The following is a 9,262-nucleotide window of genomic DNA, read 5'->3' on the forward strand; positions in this document are numbered from 1 at the left end:
ACCATAGGAAATGGTCCATATGTCATAGGGTCCATCTGACATATGGGAGACTCCATAGGAAATGGAGTGGGACACTAATAATAATATCCATATTAGCAGAGCTAGAGGAAGGTCTTCAGCATGCTGGGTAGATCCTTTATGAATGAAGTATTTACAAAATAATAGCACAAGATGAGAAGAAATGAACAGGGTTTTTCAACATAGTGAATTTGAGCTGTCTGGGGAAGGCTATAGTCCCCTTCTCAGATATAAAAAAATATAGAATAAAGTCCATAAGACTGTAACAGAGACCAATTAAATTGAAATTTAATTAAAAAAAACATTTTTGGGGAAGTTCACAGACCCTAGATTAAGAATTTTCATTAAAAGGAGTACCCATGTCCATGAGAACATGGTTTCAATTCAGCAAACATTTATTAAGTGCCTACTATGTGCTGAACACAATGATAGCTATAGGGGATACAAATATAGGAATGAAGAACAAATTGGAGGGAGAAAGAAGCATTGACTCTTGGTTAATCAGGAGATCAGGAGAGAATTATGAGCTTTTGAGGAAGCTAAGGGTTCCAAGGAGATGAGGTGGAATGAGGAAGTTGTGTACTCCAGGCATGAGTGAGAAGGAACACTAAGTTCAAGAGAACAGCAAGTAGCTCAATTTGACTGGATTCCAATTGAAATAAGCCCAGTGGAGGGCCATTGAGTTCCTAAGAAGCAGTATATGAGGCCATCAAGGAGACATGAACTGTACACATTGGCCAGAGTCAGGAGCCTCAGGGTTTAGAATCCTCTGTTGGTGATTAAATGCTGTGTGACCCCAGGCAACTTAATTAACTTCTCTGATCCTCAATTTCCTTCATCTCTAGAACAAGAATTGGACCTGTGAGTTCATTGCTATAAGTGCTACATTTCCAGGTCAGCACCTTTTCTGCAATTTATAATTTTAGAAAGTTATCTAGAGAGTCTATGTGACTTATTTAAGATCACATAGCCATTATGTGTTAGAAGTAGAACTCAGATCTTCCTAGCTCTACGGCAAACTCTATATCCTCTCTATCACTTCCCCAACCCCCAGTTTTCTCTATCTCTAAAATGAGAGAAATCACAGTACTGCTTCCAAGTATCAAATAAGATGCATAATGCACTCTGCAAACCTTAGAATGCTATGCAAATGATAAATAATATTATTGGAATAATAATATTTATTAAATCTACTTTCCATGATTGGGAAGAGTGCTTTTAAAAGCTTGAAATGTTATAAGAATGATGAAAAAAGCTTTTATAAAGTCCTTACTTTTGCCCGTTGTTTCCTAAACTTTAATTATTTTCTTCATCTTCCTTATCCGTTTTTCACCAAAACCTTGAGTCATCATGGGCTTTAATTGATTGCCCAGAATCAGGCCTCCAAAGATGCTTCTTAACTAACTTACACTTTAACTAGCCACCCCTGCCTTTTCTCACCCTCCTCCCATTTAGAGTATAAGTTAGATACCATTTTGTTTGCTTTTTTTGTATTCCCAGAACTTATCTTGAGAAGTATGGCAGGATTTCCACAGATGTTGATAACAGGATAAAGAGAGGGGTGAATTATCTTGTTAAGATAGCTCCAGGTAATCACTATAAGAGTCAAAGAATTGGCTAAACAACAAAGTTCCTGACAAAAGGGCCCAGGCTTAAATCAATCAATGACAGGGCAAATGTCTTTTGACATAAGGAATGGGCAAATAAAGAGGATTGTAAATCCTATCCATTGTAACTTTGACTAAATCCAACCAATTGTAGCTAAATCAGATTGCAAATCTAATCAACGTGAACCTTGAAGGGAGAGCTAAAGAACAGAACTAACAGTTTAAAGCTTGCTTCAGTTTTCAAGGTGTGTCTTGCTCAAGAGCATATCCATTTCTAGTGAGAATCACTGAATAAAGTATTCTTCTCTCATTCTAAAATAAGGTAACATACTCCAGTTTACAAACTGGGGAAGCTCTTTGGGGGCTTACTCCCCAACCCTGCTAAGTTTCACGAGGTCTTCTGATAACATTAGCTCATAATAAGTGTTTGATAAATGCTTTGTTTATATTACCATATTATAGTATTGTGTATATATAGTATTATATGCCATGTATTATGAAATTATGAAATACTATATTCCAAAGACATATAAAAATCTGAGTTATTTGATCATAAATAAAAGTTTTCTTTCCAGAAATTGAATTAACACACAATTTTCAGAAATGTATCTTTGTGTAAAATAAGTTATATCTATATTGTTTCTAGGTATAAGATTAATGGAACATTGTAAATATATAATTATTATATATTTTATAATTTAGTAAAGGGAAAGAGAGATACATTATTAGATTGGGTGTCCAGAACTTATTAGCCCTGTTACTTAATTCTTGTGTGATCCTGAGCTAACTTCTCTATGTCTCAGATCTTTAAAATTATAGGATTGGGCTAGATGACTTTTAATCTTCCAGCTTTGAATTCAAAGATTCTCCAGAAAACAAATCATTCCATTAATATTCTATTTTAATACATTTCTATTTTTTTTTTGGTCTGACTTATTTTCTCTCCTGCCCAACCCTTGCATTGAGAAAGTAAGAAAAGTGAAACATTATAAACATATGTAGTCCAGAAAAACAAATGGCCATAATCTTCAATCAATAATCTGAACACAACATGCATTTATTATGTATTTACTATGTGCCAGTTATTGTGCTGGTTAAATCCTATAATTTTGTAGACAAACTGACTTATATACTATTTTCTGGAAAGTCATCTTTCTTGATATTTCAATTATATCAGATGACTATGCTATCTCTTCTGTCTGTTGTTGCTTTTTAAAATTTGGTTATTTTATTTATTTATTTATTTTGCCTCTTCTCTCTCCTGGTTCTCCTCCTAGATGACTGACTATTCTTATTCCCCTCATCCATCTTATGACTAGGGTTATAGCTCTAAGGCTCTCTCTTGGACCCTCTTTTCCTTTTATACTCTTTCTCAGTGATCTTATCAGTTTCCATTGGTTTAATTATCTCATCTCAATGCAGATGACTCATAGATTTGATATCCAGCCCGTTATGGTGAAATGAAGCAAGACCCTGAGTAGTCACATCCAGACAACAGCTTTTGTTTTGTTTATTTATTTTTTTTTAGCAATCCATGAAATTGCAGAAACAAATCCTAGGCTCTTGGTAGCATAAGGGACCCAGAACCTTGGTATCTACAGTCATTATATAATTGAGTGTAGAAAAAAGGATTACAGGGATTGAGACATCTGGTGAAATGGATAAGGAGAAAATGAGATAAGGGGTGGGGAAAAGGTCAATCATTACTTTCTTATGATTAGATGACTTACAAGAGTTGGAACTTAACTTCACAAAATGGTGGATAACTTTTACATTTTATCTTTGTCTTATTGCCCTTTTCTTTTTGAGGATAGCATCTCCATATCACCTTGATAGAATGAGATATTTCAAGGATCTAATCTTATAATGATTATATAATTATTAGTAAGTGGATGGCAAGCCCAAGAACTCATTTACTTAGTTGCTTAGGATATGGAACTGAAGAGAAATTCAGATTGAAAATAGTAAGTTCTTTTCCACTTGCATCCTATTATAGTAACTAAAATATATTAATGTAGTACTTTTTTAATTAGTAGATTTAGTACTACACAACTAAACTTCCACTGTTCATGTGCAATGAGGAAAGAAATTTGGTATGAAAGGAAAGGGAGGGACATTGTTATTACAGTATCAGGACAGTCCTTTCAAGGGCACAGACTGATCTGATATAAATCATAACAAGGGAAAACTTTCTTAGCTCTGCTTTATTCAAGGCAAGAGTCACAGTTAACAGTCAAACAGCTGAGCTAAGTTCAACATTATTCACAGGGTTTAATAGTCAGGTTTGGAATCAACTAGATGGGAAAATTTCCCATCTTTTTTTTAAGAGAAGTGGGAAACTGAGTCAAGAGATTTGTTTGCGCAAAGCTAGTCCCTCAACGTTTTCCAGGAATAGATATCCACCTGAAGCAGTTCCCAGCCTACATTTTCTTTGAACAACACATGACATTTCCCTGGAATGGTGGATGACTGGCTTTATGACAGTTCAGACAACCACACAACCACACACACACACACACACACACACACACACACACAACTAAAAATAATAGCAAATTTCAGTTCCATGAGATTTTACAACAAATGGCAAAATTTCACTAATTACAATTCATGATTAAATTATTATTATCATTTTTTTCATTAGTATAATAATGAAAGCAATGAGCAAATATAGGGGCCAATATGGTAGAGCTCACCTGTACACTCCCAGATTTCCTTCCAACCAATTTTAAATAATGCTTCAAAATAAATTCTTCAGTGGCATAAATGATAAAAGGATGGGATAAAAAATTTCTCAGACCAAAACAACTTAGAAGGTCAGAAGGAAAAAAAGTATTGCATTAGGGTGAAAGTAGAATATAGTACACTGCAGACAAGGCCCAGGCAAGCCAACAGCAGGCTTTGGGAGAAGCGGCTTCTGAAGTTCTTGGCCCATGACTGATAAGAAAGTCAGATAACTGGTCAGAAGGAGATTACAGCGGTCCCTTTGCTGGTACTTAATGCAATATCATTTTCTATACACAAATCTAGGTCCCAATTCTGGGGCAAGGAAGGGTACTAGTACATCAGAACTTGCAGCCATGGTAGATCAGGGAAGCTCGTCACAGTTTCAGGGTAGAAAGAAGTGCTTATGCTCACTCATAGACCATAGCACAGGCCAGGAGAGTAATAAAAACACCTCTCCTTAGATCATACTATCTTGGAAGAACTGAAAACTTATAGACCCCTGGAACTAGTTCTTAAAATAACTGCACACACAAAAAAACTGAAGTTTGGCACAGTAACCCTACCAAAGTCGATAAATAATTTGAGAAAATGAGCAAATAACAAAAAAAGAACTGATTATAGAAAGTTACTATGGTGACAAGGAAGATCAAAACAGAAAGAACAAATTAGAGCAGATCAAAACAAGGAAGAGCAGAAGAAAATAACAAAATCAAAATAGCTACATACAAAGCCTCAAAAAAAATGTGAGCCAGTCTCAGATCCAAAAAGAATTCCTAGAAGAGCTCCAGAAATATTTTCAAAATAAAGGCGGTAAGGGGAAAATTAGGAAAATAAATGACATCAGTGCAATAAAATTATGGGGGGGGGGGGAAGAATCAACATCTTGGTAAGCTAAAGGAGACATACACACACACACACACAAATGAATAAAATAATACTTTAAAAAAATAGACCAAATGGTAAAAGAGGCATTAACATCCATTGAAGAGAACTACTTCAAAAGCAAAATTGGCCAATTGGAAAAAGATGTACAAAAATTCACTGAAGAAAAGAACATCTTAACAAGGACAATTGCCCACAAAGAAAAAGAGGTACAAAAGCTCCCTAAAGAAAATAATTCCTTAAAAATTAGAATTGGGCAAATGGAAGCTAAAGATTCCATGAAAGATCCAGAAACAATAAAAACACAATCAAAAGAATAAAAAAAAAATAGAAGAAGATGTTGGAAGAATAACTGATCTGGAAAATAGATCCAGGAGAGACAATTTAAGAATTATTGGATTACTTGAAAATCATGATCAAAAAAAGATCCTACTTTTTATTTTCCAGGAAATTATGAAGGGAAATAACCCTGTTATTCCCAATCAGAAGGTAAAACAGAAATTGAAAGAGTACATCAATCACCTCCTTAAAGAGATCCAGAAATGAAAACTCCAAGAAATAGTCAAATTTCAGAGTTCCCAGGTCAAGGAAAAAATATTGCAGCCAGAAAGAAACAATTCAAATATTGTGGAGCCATAGTAAAGATAACAATAGATTTAGAAGATTCTTCATTAAAATATGATATTCCTGAAGACAAAGAATTTAGGGTTATAACCAATAATAACCTCACCAATAAAACCGAATATAATCCATTAAAGGAAAAATATGGATTTTCAATTACATAGAGAATTTTCAAGCATTTCTGATGAAAAGACCAGAGGTGAATAGAAAATTTAACTTTCAAATAGAAGACTCAAGAGAAATATAAAAAAGGTAAATCAGAAAGAGAAATCATTAAGGGATTTAATAAGGTTAAACTGTTTACATTCCTTATGAGAAGTTGTTACAATTCTACATGGAAAGATGATACTTGTAACTCCTAAGAACTTTCTCATTATTAGAAAGTTAGAAAGAATATACATAGACAAAAGGGCACAGGGGTGAGCAGAATACAAGATGATATCTAAAAAAAGTAAAATTAATAGATGAGAAAGTGGAATACAGTGGGAAAAGGGGAAAAGCAAAAACAGAATAGGGTAAGTTATCTCATAAAACAGAGGTATAAAAGAGCTTTTATAGTGAAGATAGAAATAGAGGGGTATTGAGCAAAGCACTTGAACCTCACAATCATAGGATTGGCTCAGAGAGGGAATCCATACATACTCAGTTGTGTATAGAAATCTACCTTATCTTATAGAAAAGTAGAAGGAGAATGGGGAGGGTATTGATAGAAACTATCTATAGTTATATTAAAAATTCTTTAAATCTTTATTGATTAGTGAAATGCAAATTAAAACAATTTTGAGGTATCATCTCATACTTATCAGAAAGAAAGAAAGAAAAGAGAGGCAGGATGCTCTCAGAAAAACTTGGAAAAACTCAGATGAACTAATACAAAGAGAAATAAAAAGAACCAGGAGTACATTGTACATGGTAATAGCAATATTTTGTAGGATAATTAGTTATGTATGATTTAATTATTCTCAGCAATATAATGATCCAAGAGAATACCAAAGGACTTAGATGGCACAGTAGATAGAGCATTGGTCCTGGAATCAGGAAGACCTGAGTTCAAATCTAACCTCAGACACTTAAAACTAGCTCTGTTATCCTGGGCAAGTCGCTTGACCCCAAGTGTCTTCAAAAAACCAAACCAAACCCATGAAACAAAAGTTACTATTAGTCAGGAGACATCCATTCAGTATTGTGTTATTCCAAATTATCTCATGCATTTCCAAATTATCTTATGTAGAAAATCATTTATTTGATCATTTTTGGCATTTTAAACTGGTGGCATTCAAAACCAATATAGAGTACTTGCATTTACTAATATTTATAAAGTGTTTTGGATTCCTTCAAAAACACCCCAAAATGAGTCAAATCAATTTCTTTGTGTTATAACCAAATCCTCCTTTAATTTTCAATAATTGCAAGTCTCTTCTTCAGGCCAAATTTAGGACCCAATGAGAGTCTTACATATTTTAGACCAATCTTTGCTTAATTTGAGATTTTTATTCTTAGTCATCTTTTCTGAATGAGAGGCTTCCCTGGATTCCAGGACAAAAAAGAATTTCCATATGGGAATAGAAGTTGATTTACTAGGGCTGGTATCTATGGAACCCTCCTCATCTCTAAGGAGGTAACTGTCTAGATGTGGTTCAGGAAGAAGTAGAGGTCTGGAGACAAGGGGTTCTTATCAGAAGAAATCTATTGATAGAAATCTTGCTGGAGCATCCTTGAGTGTTCCTTTGGTTAAGGTCCAGTCACCACATGGAGACTCAAAGTCTCAATCCCTTTGCACTCTCTGCAACTATTATGGCAGAAAAAAGACACCAAGTATGTATATACAGACAACACTTTAATTAGCAATGTATGCAGCTGCAGAAACTAATCCCATGCTCTCAAAGGTTTCTGCAGTTCTTATATAATTGAAGAGAATGGGAAAAGAGGATTGTAGGGATTAATATATCTGGTAAATAGTATTTTTTTCCCAATCACATGCAAAGATAGTTTTCAACATTTATTTTGTAAGATTTTGCCTTCCAATTTTTTTCTCCCTCCCTTTCTTCTATCCCCCTCCCAACACAGCAAGTAATTTGATACAGTGATTTGATGACATATGTGTAATCTTGTAAATATATTTCCACATTAGTTATGTTGGAGACACCTGGTTTCTTATTGGTGACAGGGATTGGAGATACTGAGGGGAGATGGGGTAGTTTTGTGATTTTACTGCGTTTCCTATAATCAGGTCACTTAAAAGAAGTGGGAATTGAATTTCACAAAATGATGGATAAAGACATAATGAAGTTTCATGTTATTTTTAACATATGAAGCAAGAATCTCTCTCCTGAGCCTCAGTTCTGCATTACCAACAACCTTTTAGACATTTGAAACTGGACATTCTGAAGGCCCTTCAAATTCAACATATTCAGAACAAAACTCATTTTCTTTCCCACAAAGCCCCCCTTTACCAAATTTCCCTATTTCTGTCAAAAGTTCCACCATTCTTTCATTCTCTTAGGTTTGTAACATCTGTTTTATCTTCAGTTCCTCTTAGTCCAACCCCATATAATGCAATCAGTTGCCAAATATTGTCTTTTGTTTTTACTTTTAAAACCTCTCCCACATCTGGAGACTCGTCTCTTCTCACACAGCTAACTACCTCTTTCATTTAACTCCTCATTAATGGCTGCCTGAATGACTTCAATGACCTCTCAGTCGTTGACTTGGTTCAAGTCTTTTTTCTTACCTAGCTATCTACCACACAGCTAACAAAGTGATTTTCCTTAAATAAAGTTCTGATGATGTTTGTTATTCTACTCAATACATTCTAGTGACTCTATTGCTTTTATGATAAAAGATAAAATCCAAATCACAAATAATTAAAGAAATTGCAAACTAAAATAACTCTGAGATTCTACCTCACAAAGCTAATAAATATGGGAAATGAGAAATTCTGGAGGGACTGTGGGAAAACAGGCACACTAATGCAATGTTGGTTGAGCCATGAATTGGGCAAGTCATTCTGGAAAGCAATTGGGAACTGTGCCCTCAAAGTTTAACTGTGCCATATCCTTTGACCTAGCAATACCACAGCTAGACCTATAATCTAAAGAGATCAAAATCAGAGAAAAAGATCCCACATGAAAAAAATATTTATAGAAGCTCTTTTTGTAATAGGAAGAAATGGAAATTAAATGTGATGCCCATATTTTGGGGCAAATAAATGAATAAATTATGGTATACAACCAGAATGAAACACTACTATGCCATAAGAAATGACAAAAGGATGTTTTCAGTGAAATCTGAGAAGACTTGTATGAACTGGCACAGAGTGAAGTGAGCAGAAGTAGGAGAATGTTTTATACATTAACAATAATATTATAAAGACAGATTTTGAAAAACTGATCAATATAATGACCAAC

This window comes from Antechinus flavipes, chromosome 5 (assembly GCF_016432865.1).
Source record: "Antechinus flavipes isolate AdamAnt ecotype Samford, QLD, Australia chromosome 5, AdamAnt_v2, whole genome shotgun sequence".
Taxonomy (NCBI): Eukaryota; Metazoa; Chordata; class Mammalia; order Dasyuromorphia; family Dasyuridae; genus Antechinus; species Antechinus flavipes.